Source organism: Oryctolagus cuniculus, chromosome 3, assembly GCF_051225735.1.
Source record: "Oryctolagus cuniculus isolate XC-2025 breed Fujian yellow rabbit chromosome 3, ASM5122573v1, whole genome shotgun sequence".
NCBI lineage: Eukaryota > Metazoa > Chordata > Mammalia > Lagomorpha > Leporidae > Oryctolagus > Oryctolagus cuniculus.
In genome coordinates this window covers 88961693-88987727 of record NC_142869.1, presented here as the reverse complement: position 1 = coordinate 88987727, position 26035 = coordinate 88961693, and the positions used below count along the sequence as shown (strand labels likewise).

The 26035-nt window shown below is 43.1% G+C and overlaps 1 pseudogene; it reads left to right on the top strand.

Moving 5' to 3' along the window:
- The first annotated feature begins 16706 nt into the window (after window positions 1-16706).
- LOC149127420 (ubiquilin-4 pseudogene) lies at window positions 16707-17349 on the top strand (annotated as a pseudogene).
- The last annotated feature ends 8686 nt before the right edge of the window (window positions 17350-26035 follow it).

The following is a 26035-nucleotide window of genomic DNA, read 5'->3' as shown; positions in this document are numbered from 1 at the left end:
TTCTTCCCGTTGGTTCACTCCCCCAAATGGCTGCAATGGTTGGAACTGTGCCCATCCGAAGCCAGGAGCCAGGTGCCTCTTCCTGGTCTCCCATGCGGGTGCAGGGCCCAAGCACTTGGGCCATCCTCCACTGCCTTCCCGGGCCACAGCAGAGAGCTGGCCTGGAAGAGGAGCAGCCGGGACTAGAACTGGCGCCCATATGGGATGCTGGCACTGCAGGTGGAGGATTAACCTACTGTGCCACGGTGTCGGCCCAGTTAAGATGTTTTAGAGACACTTTCTTATGTCACATGAAGGAGGATACACAAAAACTACCAAGCCTCATAGCATCTGAGACTGATCCATAAGCAGTCTGTGCCTAGTCCTAGAATCAGAGGGTGTAGCGGCCTTGTGCTGGTTTTGATTTAACAAAACCCTGACTCTGCAATATTATCACATCTGCCTTGAGTGAATTTTAAGGATATGATGGAGAGCCTAAAAAGAGAGCGATCTGAGAGAATAGTTGTGTTTGTCATGTGGATTGTGTGAACTGTTTTCTGCCTGTTTTTATGGTTGTTTAATCAGAACCTGTAGAGTGGCAAAATTTGGTCTGATTTACTTTCATTAAAATGAGGTTGGTAAGGTTGTTGTATAAATAAACTTTATCCATGGAGGCTTTTTAAAGACTACTCTTATGTATCACAAAACATCTAAGAGTTGTGCATGACCAAATAAGTGATTCCCTATGAAACAATATTTTTCTTTTTGCATTAGTTTGTTATGCTCTAATTCCCAAACTCCTTGTATATCAGTAAAGGCTCAGCCACTAGGAGACAGATACTAAGACGTTTATTGCAAAGAATTGTCTTGTGTGATTTTGGGTTCTGGCTAAACAAATCTAAAATCTGTAGGGCAGGTGGTCAGGAAGCCACAGGCTAGAACTCTGTGGTATGGCTAGAAACTGCTGTTACAGGCACAGTTTCTTCTGGGAAGTTTTGCTAATCACTGCTACAGTTTCTTCTGGGAAGTCCTGCCGTTTTGGCCTTTTAAGTAATTGAATCAGGCTCACTCAGATTACAGAGGATAATCTCTCTTGCTTAAAGTCAACTAATTATGGACTTTATAATCACATCTACATCTCATCATGTTCACAGCAAACCTGGACTAATGTTTGAGAAATGTGACTGTAGCCTAGCCAAATCTTCACATTAAAAGACCGTCTTGGATTTGCAGGTAACCAAAGCAGCTTGGTGTCGATCATTTCTGTCCAGGCCCCATGCAAGGCCTAATTACAAAAGGTCATGGCTTGTGCTTAGTCTTGAGGGAACACTTTTGGTCTCTTTCATTATTCTTTTGTACATATTCATGAAAAAAAGAAATGTTTCTAAAGAGATTATGTTAAATAACTTATTTTACTTTAATGCTCTTTCTTTCTTGGAAACCTGTTTGCACTTGCAATATGGGTTTCTCTAGCCCAGTTACCTGGTGGAAAGGGGCTTTTTTCTCCAAATATATTTTGCTGAACAGTGCCAGACTTTTCTATATTCTGTTCAGACAGAGGTGGCATTGCAGAGAGAATGGCAGTGTGATGAAAATGGGGCTTGGACTGGGGGGCCCTGTGCTCTGGGATTACAGGCAAACTGGTTAATCTGTTTGAAACTTCATTCCCTCCCTCACTCCCTCATAAATAGAATGGAGACAGGGGCAGTAGTTTCCATCAAGAACTGTTGTGATGATCAAAATCGTAGTGAGAAAGGGGTATGCAGTAGACTGAGTACGTGACAACACGAGTCAGTAAATCAACACTGTACCCACTGCAGCACCAAAAGCTCTAATCCACGCTCTTCTTGTCCCGGCTCCCCACCCCTAAAACAAAGCAACCAAAGCACTAAGGGAAAGGAAGGCCTGGTATTAATGCTTCCAACATAAATATTATCTATATAAAGATGTCACAGTTATAATAATAAAAACCAAAGGATATTTATTATCCAATTAGTAGTAATAAATCCTTCCTGACAATGATATTCTCTCCTCCCTTTGAGTTGAGGAATGTGTACTTTCTACATTTTCTGCCCTTTAATATTGGCTTAAAAATGTCAGTCTTAATAAATGTCCCATGGCCTGGATTTTACCGTGACAAGCCCTTTAATCACTGCTACATCCTCGTTGTCTTTTATTCACTCAGTATAACCACGTTTCTGCTAATGTCATGTACCTTCCTTATTTTATTTTAATATTAAGCATTATAAATTGGAGATAGTGAAACAAGCCAGGCCTTTCATAATTGGTAAAATTCAGTTCTTCTTCCCCTACAACCACAGAGAGCATGCATTTTTAATTTCTGATTTTCTTTAAATATATGTTGTGTTCAGGACCTAAGAATTATGTACTTGAGTTTTTTTGATAAGTGACAGATAAGTGACATGGAGAAAAACAATTGACAAGACAATGTAACATTCTTTGCAACAGGCGTGATTTTTATCTGTCAAAATATTTTAACTTGTAAAGAAACATACACCACCAGTAAATTTAGTGATTTCAAAACAGTTGCCATACTCTTGGGTTTGGAGATGAATCTTTCAGGCAGGGACAGCTTGAGGTGAAGTTGTCTGTAAAAATTTACTTTTCTGCTCCTTCCCTTTCCTGAGGGTCTGTTGCTGCCTCTTCATGTGGCACAGGGTATCACGTGGTGAGAGAAATGCATGTGGGAGATCAAGAGGTTAGGAGCCAGAGAGATCCAAGCAAGCCAAGCTTGCTTTTTTCACATCCCACTCTTGCAATCAAGGCATACGGGGTGGGGAGCACCCAGTCCATAGTTCATATAAGGCCTGCAGAATCACTGAGTCTGATGCTGCCATGGCAACTGCACGCAGAACTCAAACTTTAATGAATCTACAGCAGGCTAATCTTTAAGGTGATAATTATGGATAGCCTGCAGCTTATGTTACAAATATCCAAATGGCCCTTGGCAGAAAAAAATGTCTTCTCCCCTGCCCGTGTGAAATCTTCATGCTCCATTCACCTTTTTTTTTTTTTTTTTTTTTTGACAGGCAGAGTGGACAGTGAGAGAGAGAGACAGAGAGAAAGGTCTTCCTTTGCCGTTGGTTCACCCTCCAATGGCCGCTGCGGCCGGCGCGCTGCGGCCGGCGCACCGCGCTGATCCGATGGCAGGAGCCAGGAGCCAGGTGCTTTTCCTGGTCTCCCATGGGGTGCAGGGCCCAAGCACCTGGGCCATCCTCCACTGCACTCCCTGGCCATAGCAGAGAGCTGGCCTGGAAGAGGGGCAACCGGGACAGAATCCGGCGCCCCGACCGGGACTAGAACCCGGTGTGCCGGCGCCGCTAGGCGGAGGATTAGCCTATTGAGCCGCGGCGCCGGCCTCCATTCACCTTTTAAAGGCCTTATGTCCTAGGACTGTTACGTTGGCAGTTAAAATTTGGAACCAGTTTTAGAACATTAGAGCCATAAGAGAACCTCACAGGTTCTCTTACATGCAAAACACAATATAACAGCTTCAGGAGGGGACCACTGTATAAAGAGCTGAAAGCACCGAGTTTTCCTGGGGAAATCATGAATCCCAGGAGGTGTTGCTTCAGCTCACTCTTGAAGGAAGAACTGGAGTTTGCTAGACAAGTAAGGACCTGTGTGTGTGGGTGACAGGAGACTAGGACTCTTTTGGTAGAGGAATTGCATGCACAAAAGCTCAGAGGGGGGCTGGCCCTGTGGCGTAGCAGGTAAAGCCGCCACCTGCAGTGTTGGCATCCCGTATGGTCGCTGGTTCAAGATCCAGCTGCTCCACTTCCCATCCAGCTCTCTGCTATGTATGGCCTGGGAAAGCAGTAGAAGATGGCCCAAGTCCTTGGGCCCCTGCACCCGCATGGGAGACCCGGAAGAAGCTCCTGGCTTCGGATTGGCGCAGGTCCAGCTGTTGTGGCCAGTTGGGGAGTGAACCAGTGGATGGAAGACCTCTCTTTCTCTGCCTCTCCTTCTGTGTAACTCTGACTTTCAAATAAATAAATAAATCTTTAACAACAACAACAACAACAACAAAACAAAAGCTCAAAGAGGGTTGGCACTGTGGTGGAGTGGGTTGAAGTCTCGGCCAGCAGCGCCAACATCCCCTATGGGCGCCAGTTTGAGTCCTGGCTACTCCAGTTCAATCCAGCTCCCTGCTAATGCACCTGGGAGAACAGTAGAAGATGGCTCACTTCCTTGGGTTCCTGCGCCCATGTAGAAGACCCATAAGACACTCCTGGCTCCTGGCTCCTGGTTTTGGATCGGCTCAGCTATGGCCATTGTGGCCATTTGAGGAGTGAACGAGAAGATGGACCCCCTGCTCCCCGCTGCCTCTGTAACTCTTTCAAATAAATAAAATCTTAAAAAAAGAAACCTCAAAGGGCTGAAACAACTCTGTATTTGGGAAGCTGCCAGTAATTCAGTTTCATAAAAACTGCAAAGTGGTGAAGGGGTAGCTTGTAAGTTCTGAGATGGGGGGCGGGGAGAGAGACTAAACTCTAAGGATTGATAAGGGAATGGGAACTTGTACTTTATTCCTTTGAGGGAAATTATTGGGCAACTTTAATTTTGGTTCAAATTTATCAATTAACTGGTTGTGGAAACTTGGTTAAAGGAGGTAAAAGATAGATGTGAAAGGCTGTTTTGTGTAATATAATTGGGAGAGATGGCAATAACAAGTTCATTCACCCTTCAACAAATGCTTATTTAGTATTTATAATGTACCAGGTGTGGGGGATACTGAAGTGAGTATGAACTGTCCCTTTTTCATGTTGCTTACAGACTGGTGGGGGATTAGACTTGTTAACAAGCTCTGTTCATGCTGTGTTTCAGAATTCCTCCTTTGGGGACCAGCATGCTGTACACTACAGAATCTTTGAATCCACCTGACTAGGGTCCAGATCATGCCTCTGCACTTTTTACTTGAGTGTCCTTGGGAAATTTACTTGCCCTCGTTGGTATAGTGAGAAAGCTATTTCTATCATAGAGCTCTTGTGAAGATCAGAGGAGAGGCCAGCGCCGCGGCTCACTAGGCTAATCCTCCACCTTGCGGCACCGGCACACCGGGTTCTAGTCCCGGTTGGGGCGCTGGATTCTGTCCCGGTTGCCCCTCTTCCAGGCCAGCTCTCTGCTGTGGCCAGGGAGTGCAGTGGAGGACGGCCCAGGTGCTTGGGCCCTGCACCCCATGGGAGACCAGGATAAGTACCTGACTCCTGCCATCGGATCAGCGCGGTGCGCCAGCAGCAGCGTGCCGGCCGCGGCTGCCATTGGAGGGTGAACCAACGGCAAAGGAAGACCTTTCTCTGTCTCTCTCTCTCACTGTCCACTCTGCCTGTCCAAAAAAAAAAAAAAAAAAAAAAAGATCAGAGGAGAAAATGGATGCAAAGGACCTAGAATAGGGCTGAGGCATCTCATCTCTCTGCTGTCAATTTAAATCTGATGGAAGGAGGAGAAGACAGGACAAGAGCTGGGTGAATGACAGAATGTAGGCCTACCATGTGGATTCATAGTTTGAGAGGCCAACAAAAAAACAGTGCTGTATCAAGAATGATTGTCTATTTTCCTCCTTCTTCTTTTCTGACTCCTGTAATGTGGCAGTTTTGAAGAAAGGATAGGTATGTCCAGACTGCCATATAATATGTCTTCCAGGACATGAATTTCCCCTCTTTTTGATTTCTACACTCTCAAAGATGGTGATCTTTGAGTTCAGCTTGTCCAGTCCTCCCTGCTGCACATGGCTGTGCTTTCCACAGGAGCTGATTGATGGATGACTATACTTCAGGTCAGATGGTTGAGATCATGGAGATAGAGGTCTATTATTTAAAAACACACTTTGTCCTTAGTGTGCTGTACATTGAGATTTAATGCTATAACTAGTACTCAAACAGTATTTTTCACTTTATGTTTCTGTGTGGGAGCAAACTGTTGAAATCTGTACTTAATGTATGCTAAACTGATCTTCTGTATATAAAGAGAATTGAAAATGAATCTTGATGTGAATGGAAGGGGAGAGGGAGTGGGAAAGGGGAGGGTTGCGGGTGGGAGGGACGTTATGGGGGGGAAGCCATTGTAATCCATATTCTGTACTTTGGAAATTTATATTCATTAAATAAAAGTTTGAAAGAAAAAAAAAACACACACACGAAGTGGAAAAAATGACCCATGGCCAAAGAAAAGATAAGAGAATAACATCCACTGGGCATGCAAGCCTTGATGGGCCACTTTTTCTTGACATTTTATATATCAAACGCTTAGTAAAAAAAAAAAAAAAAAGGCCGGCACTGTGGCTCAATAGGCTAATCCTCCGCCTGCAGCGCCGGCACACCAGGTTCTAGTCCCAGTTGGGGTGCCTGATTCTGTCCTGGTTGCTCCTCTTCCACTCCAGCTCTCTGCTATGGCCCGAGAATGCAATGGAGGATGGCCCAAGTGCTTGGACCCTGCACCCGCATGGGAGACCAGGAGAAGCACCTGGCTCCTGGCTTCAGATCAGCGCGATGCGCCGGCCGCAGTGCACAAGCCACGGCAGCCATTGGAGGGTGAACCAACGGCAAAGGAAGACCTTTCTGTCTGTCTCTTTCTCTCACTGTCCACTCTGCCTGTCAAAAAAAAAAAAAAAAGCTTAGTAATTGATAAATACCCAAATTCATGATTTTGAGGCTATAGAATGATCTTGTATTAGCAAAATGAGAAACAACTGAATGATCAGCAAGTGAACAATATTTATCTGATGAGGGCCTAGGGACTGTCCATCATCCTTCTCCAAATGTGGGTCTCACAATAGAAAAAGAAATTCTATCTAAAAGAATGCCTGTTCTCCCAGGGAGGGTGGGTAATATCTCAAGGTTTGGAGATTGCAGTCCTGGAAGTCATGAATGGCTTCTTCAGAGTTGCCACGGCAACATCTCCCTCTTGTGACATGAAGGAGGATAGAGGTCATGTTGGTGGACTGTTTGAATGTTGCTCTGATCATGTTTTTTATTTCCATTGGGGAAGACAGAAAAAGTCAATAGACAAGAAGAAAAAAATAAGAACATAAAATAAAAGAGATAAAGGGATTTCTGTGAGTGATTTTCTAAATAGAGTTTGTTAATAAAGGATTCATATTAATTCAACTGAACTTCAAGTCTAACAAGAGAATCCAAATTGAGATTTCTGATACTTGAAGGCATAATGAGTGTTGAAGTACAAGAAGATGTAGTGGCCCTTTTATGTTGTGGAGAAGGACTAGAGACCAGAGTGTGAAGAAGAGAGGAGACTATACATGGAGTCACTTAGCACTTAGACCAAGTATAAGAATAGGCTTTCTTTAAACTGATACAGCTGCTTCTGGTGATGTCTGCTGGCTTTTTGAACCCACGCTTTAGAATTCTTTGAAACTTCAGTTAAATTAGAAAATGGATGGTGTTAGTCAAGTCTAGTCAGGAAAATAGAACCAAAGAAGTATTTGAGCAGTTGCAAGGAACTGGTTACAAAGGTATTGAATAAAGAGGACATAGAGCTGGTATTGTGGCACAGCAGGTTAAGCTGCCACCTGCATTGCCAGCATCCTGTGTGAGCACTAGTTCAAGTCCTGGCTGCTCCACTTCTGATCCAGCTCTCTGCTAATGCCCCTGGGAAAGCAGCAGAAGATGGCTCAAGTATTTTGTCCCTTGCCACCCATGTGAGAGACCCAGATGGGGTTCTAGGCTGCTGTGGCCATTTAAGGAGTGAACCAGTGAATGAAGATGTCTTTCTCTCTCTCTCTGTTTGTCCCTCTTTCTGAAACTCTTTCAAAGAAATAAATCTTTAAAAAAAGAATAAAGGAGACATTATATTATATGCATATTAACATATGGACATATGCACACACAACAAAAGCACTGTTTTTTCCCCCTTATCCTACCCTCTAATCTTTTGTATTTTAGGCTCCCACTACTGCCTCCTATTGAGCAAACCTAAGAAGCCAATTGTCAAGGGATCCTAGAAAATGGTCTCATGGGTGAATGGGTCAGCCTTCTGTAATGCGGGGCAGAGAAAGGGTGACGAATGAATTACAGAGAAAAATGCTTCGCAAAGGGAGTATGGGAATGTGAGAGAAGCCTAGCATGATGGATCATAAAAAGTCTGAATTGTATAACGCATGGAAAAGAGTTGATTTGCTATTGCAAAATGCATACCATATTAGAGATTTTGTTTAGTGTCTGAGGTTGTCCTAAAATCGCCAGGACTTTGGACATGAAGCCCAGAGACTCTAGATGCTGCCACATGCAGTATATAATATGTGGCATCAGAGATGTCATTCAAGTTAGTGCAACTGTTTTTCACATCAGAAGGGGATTCACTAGGATAGTCAATTTAGAGAATAGATTTTTCCCTGAATAAATTACTGTGCTTCTAACATTTGCACCCCGCCCCCCACCAATACACAAGATCCAACTCAATTTTAAGAACTGAAAAGAAAAGTAGTAAAATTTGAGCTACAAGAAAAACTAGCAGAAAGTTGATGCCTGCTCTCTGCTAGAATCCCTGCATGTCAGGATCAGGAGATCACCTTGAAATTTACAGCATGTTTGGATAGCTTGTGTGACCACCATCTTTTCCCAGCCTCTCTCTGAGTTATTTTAGAGCTGAAGTCTTCTTGAGGCAAAACATGCCATTTTCAGACTACTTTATTAGCAAAATTTTCACAAGTTGAACTAAAATTTACCTTCTGGAGTTTTTCCACTGGGCTGAGTTCTGCTATCTTGGGTCACACAGCAAGATTATCTCCCACCCCTTTTGTTTCATGACATTCCTTCAGATGTTAAGAGATGGAAGTCATGCACTAGTAACCTTGACCTTTTAGGTGAAACATCTCTAGGTTCTTTATAAGTTCCTGTTATTAGTGTTATAATTTCTATGCTATGCATGTCTCAAACTTAAAACAATCATAAAGCTCATCTATTTTTCAGAGGTTTTACCACATTCTTCAGTCAATTAGAGGCCTAATCCTTGATCTCACAGGATAATGTGTAACTGTATGGTTTCAACCAGCCTGTTTGTTAGTCTTCTCCACTAGATTGTATGTGAAGAATGGGGATTGTGCCTTGACCATTTATTTTATTTTACTTTCCACGGTTCTTAGAACTATATAATAGTTTAGTAGTATATAGAAGGAACAAAAAGTAATCTATTGAAAGATCACAAACTGATGCTCTGACAAACCAGTTCTTGGTCCTTCCACAGCTCTGTGTCTTTGCCAGACTCTTTCTTTCACCTAGACTGCTGCTTTATGTTCATCTTTATGGGGAAACTCTTCCTTCACGATGCAGTTCAAATACTACTTATCTTTCCTGGTTTGTTTTGGCTTTCCTTGTCCCAAGAGTCTGCCTCTTCAAAAGCAGAACACCTTCCTCCCTCTTTTTATTCCTGTTGTACATATTTGTTATCTGTCATTCAAAAAGTAGCTTTGGTTTAGGAGTTAAGTGGATTTGTGTTTGAATCTCTAGTTCAACTTAGGGCTCTCTCTTTCTATCTATCTATCTATCTATCTATCTATCTATATCTTTTTTGACAGGCAGATTTAGACAGAGAGAGAGAGAGAGAGAGAGACAGAGAGAAAGGTCTTCCTATCTGTTGGTTCACCCCCAAAATGGCCGCCATGGCCGGCGCACTGCACTGATCCAAAGCCAGGAGCCAGGTGCCTCCTCCTGGTCTCCCATGTGGGTGCAGGGCCCAAGGACCTGGGCCATCCTCCACTGCCTTTCCGGGCCACAGCAGAGAGCTGGACTGGAAGAGGAGCAACTGGGACAGAATCTGATGTAGGGCTCTATATTTTTAAAATAAGAAATTTAGGATAATTACTTCATCAACTCTTGAAGGGTTAAATAAAATACCAAATATTGGGACCTTTTCTCAATGCCTGGTGGTTTATGTGTTCTCAGTACATTTTTATCACTATGGAATTTATATCCTTGTATTTCTTTCTGAGTGTCTTATGTGGCATACTCTACGTCTGTACTGTCCAATATTGTAGAAAGTAGCCATATGTGGCTAGTTATATTTAAGTTAATTAAAATTAAATGCAATTATCCCTCAGTTCTCGTGGGGGATTGGTTCCAGCATCCTGTGAATGCTGAGTTCTGTGGATGCTCAAGTGCCTTATTTAAAATTGTATAGCATATGCAGACAGCCTCACATTCCTCTGTATTAAGTCATCTTTAGATTATTTATAACACCCAATATAAAGAAAATTCTTTGTAAATAGTTGTACACGGTATTGTTTAGGAAATAATGACAAGAAAAAAGTCTATAAATGTTTAGTAATAATTTTTTTCAAATATTTTTCAGTATACAACTGACTTAATCTATGGATGCACAACCCATCGATGAATAGCGCTAACTCAGCAGCTAAAATTCAGTTCTGTGGTCAAACAATAGCCACATGTGATTGGGGGTTACTGTATTAGACAATGCAGACTGAAGAACATTGGCATCACTGCAGAAAGTTCTTTTGGATCAAAAAAAGTTGCTCCAGACTGTTGTAGTGGTCTGAACTGAGCATAGTATTACCAGACTGATCAATCCTTCCTCCATTCTGGGTCCTCTATTTCTAGCAAATCTACTAGAATTCAATTTAATTTTTCATAGACAATCATACAACAAATCCATGTAGGATCTGCTATCTACTGAAACTTCCAAACACTTTATTTTTTTTTCTCCAGCTGCTTCCATCATATTTTGGAGGTGGGACCAGCTACTAGATATTTCAGGTTTTGAGGACCATCTAGTTGCTGTTGTAGTTATTCATTGCTGATATTCTGTTATGGAAGCTGCCACAGACACGATATAAAGAAATGGGCATGTCTATTTTGTTTGTAGAACTAAGTTGGACAGTAGTTTTCTGACCCCTGATGCTTCAGACCATGCAGGGCATTATAATAAAATACCACAGTCTCAGTAGCTCATAAACAAGAGAGATTTATGCCCCATGTTCTGGAGCTTGAGAATTCCAAGAGCAGAGTAGGTTTGGTGTCTAGAGAGAACCAGTCTTCTCTTCTTGCTAAGTTCTCGAATGATGCTAAGGGCAAGCCAACTCTCTGGAGCCTTTTCTGTGAAGGCACTCATCCCTTTCATAAGAGCTCTGCCATTATGGCATAATCACTTCCCAAAGGCATCACCTCCTAATTACACAGTGGGTGATTAGGTTTCAGTGTGTGTCTGGGATCCTCACATTCAGTAGTGACAGAGCCAGGCCATAACAATCTCCCTCCATTTTTATTTCTTTCTTTCTTTTTTTTTTTTTTTTTTTTTTTTTGACAGGCAGAGTGGACAGTGAGAGAGAGAGACAGAGAGAAAGGTCTTCCTTTGCCGTTGGTTCACCCTCCAATGGCCGCCGCGGCCAGCGCGCTGCGGCCGGCGCACAGCGCTGATCCGATGGCAGGAGCCAGGAGCCAGGTGCTTTTTCCTGGTCTCCCATGGGGTGCAGGGCCCAAGCACCTGGGCCATCCTCCACTGCACTCCCGGGCCACAGCAGAGAGCTGGCCTGGAAGAGGGGCAACCGGGACAGAATCCGGCGCCCCGACCGGGACTAGAACCCGGTGTGCCGGCGCCGCTAGGCGGAGGATTAGCCTAGTGAGCCGCGGCGCCGGCCTATTTATTTCTTTTTGATTAGAAATATGTCCCTATGAGCATTCTTTTTTTTTTAAGATTTTATTTACTTATTTGGCAGGTAGAGTTACAGACAGTGAAAGAGAGAGACAGAGAGAGAGGTCTTTTCTTCTGTTGGTTCACTCCCCAAATGGCCGCAATGGCTGGAGCTGTGCAGATCTGAAGCCAGGAGCCAGGTGCTTTTTCCTGGTCTCCCATGTGGGTGCAGGGTCCCAAGCACTTGGGCCATCCTCTACTGCTTTCCCAGGCCACAGCAGAGAGCTGTACTGGAAGAGGAGCAACCGGGACTAGAACCTGGCACCCATATGGGATGCTGGCACAGCAGGTGGAGGATTAACCAAGTGAGCCATGGCGCCGGCCCCTGAGCATTCTTTTTTTCCAGATTGGAAAGAATCCAATCACAGTCAATACTGGGATGGGAGACTTGTGAAAATAAAACAAGGGGCCAATGTTATAGCAAAACATGTAAAGCCTCCGCTTGTGATACCAGCATCCTATATGGGCACTGGTTCATGTCCCAGCTGTTCCACTTCTGATCCAGATCCCTGCTAATAGCCTGAAGAAAGCAGCAGAAAATTGGTCAAGTGTTTGGACCTCTGCCACCCACTTGAGAGACCCAGATGAAACTGCTGGCTCCTAGCTTTGACCTGGCCCAGTCCTCGCTATTATAGGTATCTGGGGAGTGAACCAGTAGATAGAAGATCTCAATCTCTCTGTAAGTCTGTCTTTCAAAATAAATAAGTAAATAAATAAATAATAAATAAATACAATCTTTTACAAAAAGCTAATACAACATACTTGTGTGCAGAGCGTGGTTTTAGCTTTACTGATTGAAGAAACTGGGTTATGAAGTAACTTGACAAGGTCACACCACTTGTGAGTGGTGCAGCAGTGAATCAGACCTGGAACATCTCCCATTTTTAGTCACCATTGCCCACAAGCTTATTTCTCTTGTGTCTTTTTCCCTACCTCTGTTCACCAACTTCTTTTTAAACCTACATTTTTTTCCCTTTACTCTCACTGTTCCCAAAGGCTCTGCCTCTCTCCCTTTACTCATACCCATTCCTCAATCCTAGGATATTGGTATAAAGCTTTCATTGCCTTTGAAAGGATAAAGAAGTTGTCGTTGTCCTCTTCTTCCTCCTTTTTTCTTTCCCTCCCCTGTCCCCTTCATTCTAGATGATAAGGCAGACTTTATTCAAGGAGAACCATGTTGATAAGTAAACGGACTACTGATGTGGGGCCTGGCAGTGAGGGAGAGAGCTTGGGCTCAACTCTAAGCAGTTGTCTTCAACTTTTCTGTGCTGTGTAAATCCTTTTGTAATTCTTTTGGTAAACCCACTGGACACAACTCTAGCTCTCTTTTACTTGTCCTTTCAGTAACATTTGACATGATGACTGCTTTCTTCTTGAAGCCTTTTTTTCTCCTGATGCCTGTGATGGTCACACCTGATTTTATTCTCACCTCTAAGACCGGTCTTTTTCCTGATGTGAATTTTCTCTCTTTAAGCTGAAGAGTTAAAATTGTATATGTGCGGGTGTAAAAAGTTAAGCTTAAGCTTACAGGTTGGAAGCTTCCTGGTGCAGCTGTGAAAATAAAACAGTGAAGTAGCACCTTGACAATAGGGACTCCATTTTGGAGCACTTGAGACTGCATTCTGGGAAAGCAACCCCCCCACCGTGAGACTCTGGTCCGAAACTATGATCTCAAATAGTCGGACAATAGCAGTGCACTACATCACCCTTGGCAACACACAAAAACCCCCTAGCATGATTGCTCAAGCTTAAAGGTAGAAAGGTTACACCTGGGTTACCTGGGCTAATAATGAAGATGTGATTTGTCTATGTCTTAAGATCATAATTGCTGATTGTAAGACTTTAGCAACTGCTTAACAACCGTGTATTCTCTTCCCCCCTTCCCGGTTTTGCGGTTTTTGCCTTTATAAACCCGAACCTTTGGTTATTCGGGGCTGCTCTGCTCATGATGATCAGACAGCCCCAGCATGCTGGATAATCAATAAAACTTCCCCGTGCTGTTTGCATAAGAGACGTGTCTCTTGGTGACGTTTTTCGGGCGGTCGACTCTAACAAAGCTTTAACTACTGTTTCTACCCCTGGCTTACTTTTCTCCTTATTCTACACACATTCTCTGGGTGCTCTCATAAGTTCTAGTGCTTTAAGGGTAGTTTTAAAATATTATTTATTTGAGAGGCCCCAGAGACAAAGATAGAAAAGTAGACAGACAGACAGAGAAAGCTTTCCATCAACTGGTTCACTCTCCAGAAGCCTGTAATGGCCAGGAATAGGCAGGGATGAACTGGGAGCTGAGGCCACAGTGCAGGTATCATACATGGGTAGCAGGAACCCAACTACTTGAATCTTCACTGCTGCCTCCCAGGGCCTGCATCAGCAGGAAACTGGAGTCAGGTATGAAACCCAGGCACTGTGGTATGGGGTGAGTGTCTTAATTGTCCTCTTAGTGGCTAGACTAAATGTTTGCCCCAGGCATGTGGCTTAAGCCTACTGATTATGTGAAGATGGTTCCTCCTCTAAGCCAGAACTTCCAGAGCACCGGTCCTACCGACTGCTTAAACAACTTGTCCACCTGCTAAATCACTAGCATATATAGCTCAGCAATTCTCAAGCAGAAATAATTAGTTTCCCTCTTAAGCCCGCTGTTGCTCTTGTATTTCCTTCCTCTTTCCAAGCCAGAGATCCTCACGTCATCTGATTCCTCCTCTGACAGTCCTACGTTGAATAGGTCCTGGAAATTTCTATATACATTGGAAATCGCTTTCAGACCCACTCACTTCTCCCTCACTCTCCTCACTGCCATCCCCTGTTTGCCGTATTTCTGTAACCATCTCATAATTGCCTTCCACAGACTAGGCATCCCACTGCAGCCTCAGAGACCTTCCTCATATACGCATCGAGCCCTGTTATACTCCTGCACAAAATCCTCCAGTGGTTTCCTGCTGCTTTTGGAATTAAGTGTGAATTTCTTCAGTGGGCCAACAAGACCCTTCATGAGCCTGCCCCTCTGTCTCTGGGCACATCAGTGAGTGTTCTCCCCACCCCGTGCTCTGGTCTTGATGGCTCACTCACTTTGGACTTGAAGTTTTTACACGTGCTCTTTCCTAAGCTTGGAATATTTTCTCGGAATATTTCTAAGGAATATTTCCTCGCTGGCCTTCTGACCCCTGGCTAACTCCTGCCCATTCCAGAGGTTTCTGTGCAGATACAGATCTGTGCCTAGATACTGTTTTCGCTTTAAAGCCTCTGGTGACTCCTGGAAGCCTTCCATGGTTCCCCAAACCAGGGTTAGATGCCTCCGTTTACTCTCATATATGCTTACCTCATCCAATAGCAGCCTTTATTACACTACATTGCAGTTGCTAGTAGGTTGCTTGCTTGCTTATTATGAAGGCAGGGAGGGTTGATCTTTCCCACTATTATATCCCTAATGTATGCCTAGTGAACATTTTATAAATAGTTGTTAATTTGTTAATCAGAAAAAGGAAGTTAGGAATACAGTGGCCCCTCTGTATCCTCAAGTTCCATATCTGTGGATTCATTCAATAATGGATTGAAAATATTCAGGAAAAAATTGTATTCATACTAAATATGTATAGATTTTTGTTGTCATTCTTCACTAAGCAATACAGTATATAACTGTTTATATAGCATTTACATTCTGTTAGGTATTATGAGTATTTGAGTTAATTTAAAATATTCAAGAGAATGTATGTAGATTATATGCAAATACTATGCCACTTTATAACAGAGACTTGATTATCTGTGGATTTCGGTACTTCTGGGGGGTCTTGGACCCAATCCTCCATGGATACCAAGGGAAGACTATTTGGGTTTTGCAGTAAAAATCCCCTTGGCTTTAAATCCCTGATTTGCGAGGAGGAGCCTGGGTAGGCTAGAGAGTGGCCTGGCAGCACAGCGCAGCAGAGCTGAGCCGAGCAGAGCTGAGCTGAAGCTTCGCCTTTCAGCTCAGGAGGACACTGTGATGTTTAACTATACTTGGCAAAGGAGATCAAAGACTAAATGTCCTAGGGGTTTAAGCCTAGCAGGATCAGCTGGTTCTGATCTTTGCAGGCAAGGTTCTCAAGGATGGGGTCACACTAAACCAGCCTGGCACAAGGACAGTCTCACTGTCCATCTGGTCATCAAGACCCCTCCAAAGGCTGAATATCTTGCTGTTCCAGTCCTCTTCCACTAAAGACCCTGCTGCAGCATCCTCTGTCTCTGTACCTCACCTACCACACTTGCTAGCCCTGCATCTCTGGCATTTCCACTTCAGATGCTTGCAGTGGAAGACAGGGAAACAGTGGGGAAGGAGGTACGTCCATAGAAGTTGGTGAAGGACCCGAGTGGTATTGCATTCACCTGGTTTTGGGGATACTTTGGGTCCGGGCAGCCCAAGCGTGGGCTTTATCACCTTCATGGTACTGTGGCTGTACATGCAGAAGCAACTGATGTCTCATCCTACGATGCTATGGCAGATCATGGAGAACCCTTTGTTCCAGGACAGTCTAATCCTGACACGATGAGTCATTTGATAATGGCCAGCTGCCAGAAGCAGCAGATGATGGAGTAGAATCCCAGGATGAGCTATGCGCTCTCGAATTCCAACTTCATGAGGCTAATGCTGAAACTTGCTCAGAATGCACTCGTGATGCAGGAAACGATGGGCATGGGAAATCTTGAAAGTATCCTCAGAGGGAGTAGTGCCCTCTGCCATGTGCACACAGTCATCTAGGCGCCTGTGTTCAGTGCTGTCCAACAAGAGTTTGGCAGTGTTCTCTTCTCTTCCCTGGCCGAGAGCTGTGACAGGTCATCCTCCCTACCTCTGCAAGATGAGAATTGTGAGCTACTCACTGACCATTGAAATCCTTTGTCCCCTACTCTGGTCCAGTAGAGAGGGCATTGGAGGATTGGGGAAAAGCCAGGCACATCTGGCTGTCTTGATATCCCCTGGGATCAGCGTAGCGAGCCTGGTGTCAGAGCTGCTGAAACTGTAGACCATCCCTCAGCAGATCTCTGAGAATGTGACCTCATTCGGAATGTGATCTCATCCCTACACACGCAGCATGAAGAAAAGCGTTCCCAGAACCCCGTCTTTGCTGCTTAAATGATGCTGAATGTGCCATTCCTTGTGAGGAACCCCTGGCTACAGGGGCAGATCCTCTGGCCTTCCTAGTCTTCATGCCTCAGATGCAGAACCTGGAGTTGCTCTCAATCTTTACCCATTTGTACATGCCTTGCTGCAGATGTTGCAGGAATTTGCAGACCAAGGCTTCCAGCTGGTACTTGGTCTTGATTCCTTTGGAACCTGAGCATTATTGGCAGGCAGCAGTGCCAGGTCTGTATTTGAGGTTCCCTCCTATTTGCCAGCTATGCTGACCACATCTCCAACAGGGGCTTTCAGTGCCCAACAGTTCATGCTGACAATTCAGCTTTTGGCTGGAAGTGCAGGATCACACGTGCAGATGCCAGAAATTAAGATTCTAGCAGCAGCTACAAGTGGAGCATATCAGCTCCATAGGCTTCATCAATGGTCAGGCCCACCTGCAGTCCCTAATTGCCACAGGAGGAGACAGTAACACCATTATTGAGAGACTGGTGAGCTCCCAGATCTCTGAGTTCCTTGGCCCATGCCTCCTGCCCCTCCGTTCCTACCAGGCTTTTGTCTCTTTGTCAGCCTCTATCTTCTAGAGCGTGTTTTCCCATCTGTCCTCTCTCTTGCTTTCTCCAAACAGCAGAGTGACTTTAGAGGCAAGTCCCCAACTCCACAGGTCTGAAAATTCTGGCTTTACTCTTACTTCATTTACAGAATCTTCTCGCCTGGTTCTTTTTGAGCTGAGCTATTCCAACAATTTTCACAGTTTGTTGATTTGCCTCACTACTTTGCCCCCACAGCACCTTTTGCCACCTACAAACTTCTTGGTGGCAGTGCCGGGAAGAGGGAGGAACCAACTCTCCAATTTGCTGGAAGAGGGTCTTCTACCTTCACTAGTAGAGTTTCGCCTGTCTCATATTTACTTTTGGTTTCACTCTTCCTTCTTTCTTTCTCCTCTACCTACTCCCCTCTCCAGCCAAACTAATGCAAGAATTTCAAACTCAAAAGGAGGAGCAAGTGAAACAGGCTGTGACTTACTTCCTCAGCCCCTGTTTTGGTCACTTCATCTAGCACTTTTTCACAGGCTCTATTGGGACTCCCAGGGGGAGGTGGAAGATGTTTGTTTTCCCTGTTTGGAGGGCAAGAAGAGACACAGTCCTATGCACAGGAATTAACAAGCCCTGTACCCCTTCAATGGAGATTGGTGTGGAAGGTGAGTGGATGAAATTTTTCTGGAGGAAGGGAATGGGGGAGATAGGCTGGGTAAAGGCTGGGGGTGGATGTTGTAATGTAGCAAGTTAAACTGCTGCTTGGAATGCCCACATGCCATATTGGAGTGCCAATTCAAGTCCTGACAACACTGCTTCTGCCCCATCTTCCTGCTAATGCATCCTGGGAGGTACCAGATGATAGTTCAAGTGCTTGGGTCCCTGCCAACCACATGGGAGACCCAGATGGTGTTCTGGGCTCCTGGATTTGGCCTGGCCCAGCCCTGAGAATTGCAGGCATTTGTGGAGTAAACCAATGGATAGATGATCCCTCTTTCCTCTCCCTCTCCCTCTCCTTCTTCCTCTCCCTCTCCCTCTCCCTTTCTAATAGATGAAAATAAATAAACATTTAAAGAATGACTTGGAAATTGGAGAGAGGAAGTACTTATAGCTCTTTTAGGCAGGAGAACCCAGGCCTGGACCTAGCAGAGGAGATACAGAAATGCTAATAGGACTTGAACTAAAGAAAGGGGCTTAATTAAGCTAAAAAATGTGGCCCATATTGGGTCATATTTGTTCTTCGCAACCCCCCCCTCCCATTTTTCCATTAACCCAGGACCTGTTTGGGTGTTCAGGCATGAGTAATTTGAGCCCTCATCAGAAGACATGAAGGGAATAGGGATTTATGTCAACAGTGGGAGGTAGAGAGAGATTGAGAGCGAACGACAGACAGACATGTGCACACACATGTGCGTTGGGGGAAGATGGATTCTTTGTTGATTTCTGTTCAGAACTACCAGACAAGAATGTCCCACATAAGGAACGATTGCCTACAGCCAGGAATCCAGGTCCCTTGGGCTTCTGGATGTTGGGGATCCCAAAGGTAGTATAGATGGATAGCCTTCTGAAGCTGCCAGGGCTGTGACCAGCACCCTTTTCACCCCTCATTACTCTGGAGGAACTGTTGGGGATTCTTATTTCCTAATCCCTAGCCTTTGGCATCCTGCTCCCTGCCCTTTCAGTTCTTCATTATTCCCTCCCGGCTGGAAAATAGTTTGAGGAAAGAGAAGTGAGGGTGCAATGGTGGCTCAGATGTGGACATTGGTATTGCTCTATTCACATGCAGAGGAGGCCTGCATCCCTTCCCTCTGATATTTGGCCCAACCACTTACAGAATCCGTGGCTGAGGATGTGGAAGAAAAGAGGAATAGAATTTTGCTACAAGTGGTTCAGGGAAGATGTCTACGGCTTTTGCTCTACTTCCTTCAATTCAATAATGGCCTTTGTAAAAAATAATAATAATGATGTGATCTTTGTTGTGAAGTAGAAAAGAATCATAGTTTTATTATTACCAGTCATCTGACTTTTGCCATTTGCTAACTGAATGACCTATGTTGACCTTTGAAGCCTTAGTTTTCTCACATGAGGATAATACTAACATCAAATTTATAGGGCCATTTTCAGGATTCAATGAGATAAAACAAAGCAATTAGTCCATTGATTAGAACACGTGAGTGCTCAGTTAATGTCACTTTCTCAGTCTTATGCTTACAAGACACAGATACTTGGATTCAAATTCTGACTTTCATCCTCCTTGCTATGGACCTTGGGCAAATTGTTTAATCTCCCTGTGCCTCAGTTTCCACATCTTTAAAATGGGAAATATTAGAATGTACTATATGAAGTGCTTAGAGCAGTGCCTGGCACGTAGTCACGGTTATGGGAGTAGAATCCATTATTATTGTCTTATATAAAAGGAAATTGCCCTTCCCTAAAAGGAGGAGTAAAGCTTAATTTCTATTCTTAGTTTTCCTCTGGGAAGGCAAAATAGATAACAGGAGTTGGTAGCCTTGTTCTAGAGGAAAAGTAAGACATTGTCGCTCTTATGTAGTTAAGAATAATGTATTGAAGACTTGCGATTTGCTAGAAGCAGATCTTAAATGTTCTTACCACATAAAAGAAGGTAACTATATGAAGTCATGAATATATTAATTAGCTTGATAGCAGTAATTGTATCACAGTGTATAGTTATAGTATATCAAAACATTGCGTTATATACCTGAAATACATACAATTTTTTATTTGTCAATTATGTTTCAATAAAGCTGGGAAAAAAGGAAGAGCAGTCACTTTCCAGACATTGGGCCCACTCAATGCTGAGGAGCAGATGATCATAAAAATTTCAGACTTTTTCACAAGGCAGATTAAATATGGATTTGTGACTAAACCCTGACTTCCTCAGGGATTTTCTGGTGTTACACACACACACAAACTGCTATCCTATGCAAAATTATAGTCTCACATGAGAACAATCATTTACAAATACGTTCAGTTGCTGTGGGATCATTTTTATTGTTTTATATGGTTAAAGAAGATGATGGCAGGTTGCTTTTAATATATGATTTTTCAAATTTAGAATAGAGGCTCCTTTTTCTGAATTTCTACCATCCCTAGTCTTTGTGAAGAAACATAAATAAGCTCAGTTTCAGTCCTTTATCTTAACCTTCGGAGAAACGGAGCTTTCATGTCAGTTTTGGAAATCTCTAAGAAATGTGTTTCTTTGGAGCTGCTAAGACCACAGCTTAGAGTAATTTAGGACACAAATGAACAGGTAGCAGAAGGGAGTCATGTACCAGTGCCAGAATTCTGTAAGTAGTAAATACCTTTTCTACAGTTAAGAGCTGCATGCTTTATGGTGATAGTCACTGACTAAATAAACACAGAGCCTAGAGTTTTACAGTGAGGATGAGTGTGAGAGTCAAGGCGAGGAAATATTTCAAGAAGGTGGGTGACACAAAGTTTTAGTACACTGGCCACTTCTGAGAGAAGGAATGGTCATTTCCAAGTTCAACTTAAGTCAATATGGTGACATTTTTATCTCCCAGCATTAACTTTTACCTGCTTTTGTCTGATAATATTTCCTTTTCATTCTATTCCAATGGGAGAAGATCCTTGACAGAATTCTCCATGGGTTGCTTGCATTTCTGGGGTACTGGCTATTTTTGTTATGGACTTTATAAGAATGTTTGTATAGCAAGTAACCTTGGAAGATAAAGATAGTGTCTTCCTCCAAGATAAAGAGCAGTTTGCTCACAAGTTGGGAATACAGAGGTGGTGTCTCCCTTCTCTGAAAAGAGCAGGCATTTTATTGCTCTGATGATTTACAGATCATCATAAAAGATTTGGTCCCCAAAGCTCAGGGTGCCTCTCCTGTAACTCAGGTCACTGCATATGCAGGGTCTCCTGGTCCTTTTCACATTCCCTCTGATGGGATTCATCTTCTGAACTGACACAAGAAAATAAAGGATAATATAATGATTATAGATATTGCTTTGAATGACAAAGGCCATTATCTCTGATCTAGGAATTGTGCCTTCTGTTAGCACCCATGAAACTGGGGCATGCTAATTTACTATTTGCAGGTAGGGTAAAATATCCGACCCTTTAGGATTCTTTTTTTTTTTCCCCATAAAATTAATATAATAATTGTTTATTTATTTGTTAAAGGAGCCAGGAGCCAGGAGCTTCTTCCAGGTCTCCTACGCTGGTGCAGGGCCCAAGCAGTTGGTCCATCTTGTACTGCTTTCCCAGGCCATAGCAGAGAGCTGGATGGGAAGTGGAGCAACCGGGACTCAAACCAGCGGCCATATGGGATGCCGGCACTGCACACTGGGGCTTTAACCCACTGTGCCAGCCCCCTATTATCTTTTAAGATGTATTTATATATTTATTCAAAGGCAGAGTGATGGAAGGGGGGAAGAGAGAGAGAGAGAGAGAGAGAGAGAGAGAATTGATTTACTTTCCAAATGCCTATAACAGCCAGATCTGAGCCAGGCTAAGGCCAGGAACCTGGGACTTCATTTGGGTCTCCCATGTGGGTGGCAAGATCTCAAGTACATGGACTGGCTTCACTGCTTTCCCAGGCACATTATCGGAGCTGGAGCAGATGTAGAGCGACAAGGACTTGGATTGGTGCTCAGATATGGGTTGCTGGTGTTACAAGTGGCAGCTTAACCTGCTGTGCTGCAACATCAGCCCCAGATTAAGATTGTATAATAAAATCTTCATTTTTCTGTTAGTATGGTTGATGGAATCTTTTTTCTTCAGTATTTGGAATGGGGATGTATAACATGGGACTCTATACACAGATACTATGGATTTGTGACCTGAGAACCAAGACTCTAGAAATTCTAGCTCACTATAATACTGTTGATCATACTTACCAAATTTGCTTCAAAAAGCTCTTGGCAAATATGATTCAAAGATGTTTATTCTCGTGCAAAAGAATTTCAAAATCTATACATCTATGGAGTCTTCAGAGAGTTCATGAAAAATGTGTATTATGAAAAACTATACATGGGTTTCAAACATTTTTGAATCAAAGGTGTAGATACCTTTTAATGCCATTTCCATGAGCTTTATGAAGTACCCTTATATGTAATATACAAATCTAAGCATATGGATGTTACAGTTATTATTCTACATGCTATTTTATTGAGTGTATTCCTAACAAGATAAAAATTAACACCAAATCCTCTCCATATAGTTTTATACAGCTGATGATTGGAAGAATTTTCCACCAACTATTTTCCAGCTCCATCTATCTTGAATCTGTTTCTTCCCCACTTCCACACATTTTGGTGCAGGCCTCCGGGGCACATTCATAATGAGACTTTACATATGACCTCAGGACTTCTTTTGGGGTTGCCAAGTGAATGAGCACAGAGGGCAGGGAGAGAATTCCCGAATGTCACTCCTGTACCAGCTTAGCACATGGAAATGACTCAGCCACACAAATGTGTACACTAAACTTCAAGACAATGGATCACTGATTCAGTTTCCTCTGAACTTGGTCCCCTAAATGCCTATAGTGACCAGGCAGAATGAAAGAGAGAGACAGAAAGAGAGATTGATTTTCCACATACTGGCTATGTTCTCAAATGTCCACAACAGCCAGTGCTGGGCTAGGCCAGGCTAGGCCAAAGCAGGGAGCCAGGAACTTAATCCAGATCCTTACTGAGTTGGCAAGAACCCAAGTACTTCCTAGGGTGCACATTAGCAGGAAGCTGGATTGGAAGTGGAAGTGGGACTGGAAACAGGTACTCCAGTATGGGATATGAACATCCAAATGGCACCTTAAGCACCAGCCCTTATTAGGCACTCTTGTTTGAAGCCACCCAGTAGACTCTCTCTCAATGAATTCTACTGAGGTTTGCTGTCACTTGTTTTTCACTCCTTTCTTTCAAGATGAAGTGTCTGGCAAACCTAGGCCTTCTGTCTAGATTTTGGCACAATGTCCTCTAGGGAGTCATTTTATTAGTTGTGTCCTCTTTTCCTTCTTCAACCATAAATAATCTTCTTTTAATGCCACATTAAAGAATTTTTCTTGCTCTTATAACTGTCAGTGCTTCAGTCACAGTTTGAATTCTTGCATTTGGCATTCACTGCCTTCACTCCCTGAAACACTAGTCTCAAAATTCAGTAACTACTTTCTAAACACTGAGTTTGGTTCTTTTCTGTCAGTTATCATCTTCAGTAAATCAGTGTAGCATTTGAAACTCTGCTCCTTCATTCTAAGGAAGGAAACTGGCCAGGGCGCTGGTCAAGGTCTCGAATTCAGAACTGGCTTTGAACGAGGTGTCTTCAGCTAAACTATGAGATCTTAAATCTTAACCTCGCTGGAACTCTTTCCATGTCTCAAAAATGAGGATAGACCTGTCTGTTATCTGTCTATCTATCTATATCTTTAAGCTTCTTTGGGGGGATAAATTATTTCTGTGAAATTAGCACGTTTCTGATGCATAATACTTCTTCAGTAAGTGGAAACTATCTCTGTTATGCCTGTTAATCTACATAAATAGCAACAGTATTGCTGGTGTGAAGTTATTTGTTTCTATTGCCCTTTCTCAACTTTTTAAAAATGTAATGCATGTTGCATATTACCAGTTTTCTGTCCTCATTGTGGACAAATGTTATCCTCTTGGTATTAGCTGCTGCTTCTTATTCTCTAAGAATTAGTCCTTAGATCACCTATTTTATGTTTGTATCTTTGTCTAGCTATGTTCTTTCTTGCTTTCTCTATCATCACCACCATGCTAGTGGTGTCTGGATCTATGTTTCTAATTCCAAACTATTTTACTATTTTTAAAAAAGATTTTTTTATTTGAAAGAGAGAGAGGGACACACACGCACACACACACACACAGATATTTGGTTCAGCTGAGACTGGGCCAGCCTGAAGCCAGGAGCCAAGAGCTTCATCCGGGTCTCCCACATGGCTAGTGGGGGCCCAAGGACTTGAGCCATTTTCTGGTGCTTTTTCCCAGGCCATAGCAGAGAACTCAATCAGAAGTGGAGCAGTCAAGACATGAACCAGTGACCAAATGGGATGCCAGCATTGATATTGCAGGTGGTGGCTTTACCACAACACCAGCCCCTCTCCAAACTATTTTAAATTAAAGCTTTAAACACATGATCATTTTAAAGATTCAAATCATATAAATATGTAGAGAATATAAACTGAAAGTTCTCATCCTTCCCATCATCAGGTCTTAAAATATCTGCTCTTTCTCTTGGGGTTGGGGAGCATGTGTTATTACACAGCTATTTTCTATATATTTATATCCAATGATATATAGGATTTGAGTTTTTAAAAAAATCTTATCCTCTTCACCTACACTTCTGTTCTTTCCTGTCGTAGAATTGCATCTGATGTCCAATGGAAGGTTAAAATGCAACCTAGATTAGCTGTACTCATCTCCTTCCCCACATCACTATCTGGTCCTGACTGCACTGCTGACACAGGCACTGCCATTATCAGTTCTTAAGGATCAAACTCTTCGTCTCTCTGACTTCACCCTCTCCTTCACCCCCAGCACATCCAGTAGTTTGCCAAGTTGTATAAATTCTGTCTCTTTAGTGTTTCTTTGCCCTTCCCCTTAAATTCTCTGCCTGAAGATTTTTGGCTCACAGCAATGCTGTGATTCACATCACCAATTTATTTAAGAATTGCTTTGTGTTCAGATTTTTTTTTTTTTTTGGAATTTTTTTCCTTCTTAGACCATTGCCAAGTTTGAGACTTGTTCTTTCTCCTGTATTTCCTTTATCACACTTTAATTCTTTATCATACTTTCTGCTTTTGTTACTAGAACAGAAGATCCTCAAAGGCAGAGAGCACATAGTCTACTTTTTGTTTTCCAATTCTCCATCCTGGGCTTTTTCTTTTTTCAGATGAGTGAGACTATGATGTTTATTCTCATTGAGTTCTGAAGTTGACAAGGAATGGATTTTTTTCTCCACCTTTAGTGTCTTATTCTATTGTACACAGCCCTGGGGGGAATAATCTTCAAACCCAGCTCTAATCTTGTCAGTCTTTTGCGCAGACTACGTGCTGGCTCGCCATTGACTAGTGAACATATAGCACGTCCATTGATATCCAACCCTCCATGATGTGACTCCAAAATCTCGCCTATGCCTACTGCCATTTCCTAAGCTCCATACAAACTGGGGTGCTCACATTCCTCATACTCTTTCCTATTCAAATTTGCAGCCGCCTTTTGCTAGCTTTGCTGTATATATATATTTTTTAACATTCCTGCCTCCATCTCTATTTACTGAAACTAACCATTCTCAAAATTTCATTTCAAATGACATCTGTCCAAAACCCTGGTGGAATGAATCATATTTTCTTTTTTATTCAGTGGATTGAGAGTTTGTCTCATTATCTACTGGACCATAAGTTCCTTATCAGCAATGAATCTGAGTCAATTATTCATTTTCTAGGGCCTTGCGTAGGGCATAGGTATTTTAAAAATTAAGTATTAAGTGGTGGGTATTGTGCTGAAATAGGTTAAGACACTACCTGCGATGCCTGCATCCTATAGCTTCTGCTAATATGCCTGGGAAAGCAGCAGATGGTGGCTCAAGTGCTTGGGTTCCTGCCACCCACATGGGCATTCTAGCATTCTAGGCTCCTAGATTTGTTGCAGGAATCTGGGGAGTAAACCAGCAGATGGAAGTTCTCCTTCCCTCCCCTCCTCTCCCTCCCCTCCCCCCTCCCCTCCCCTCTTTTCTC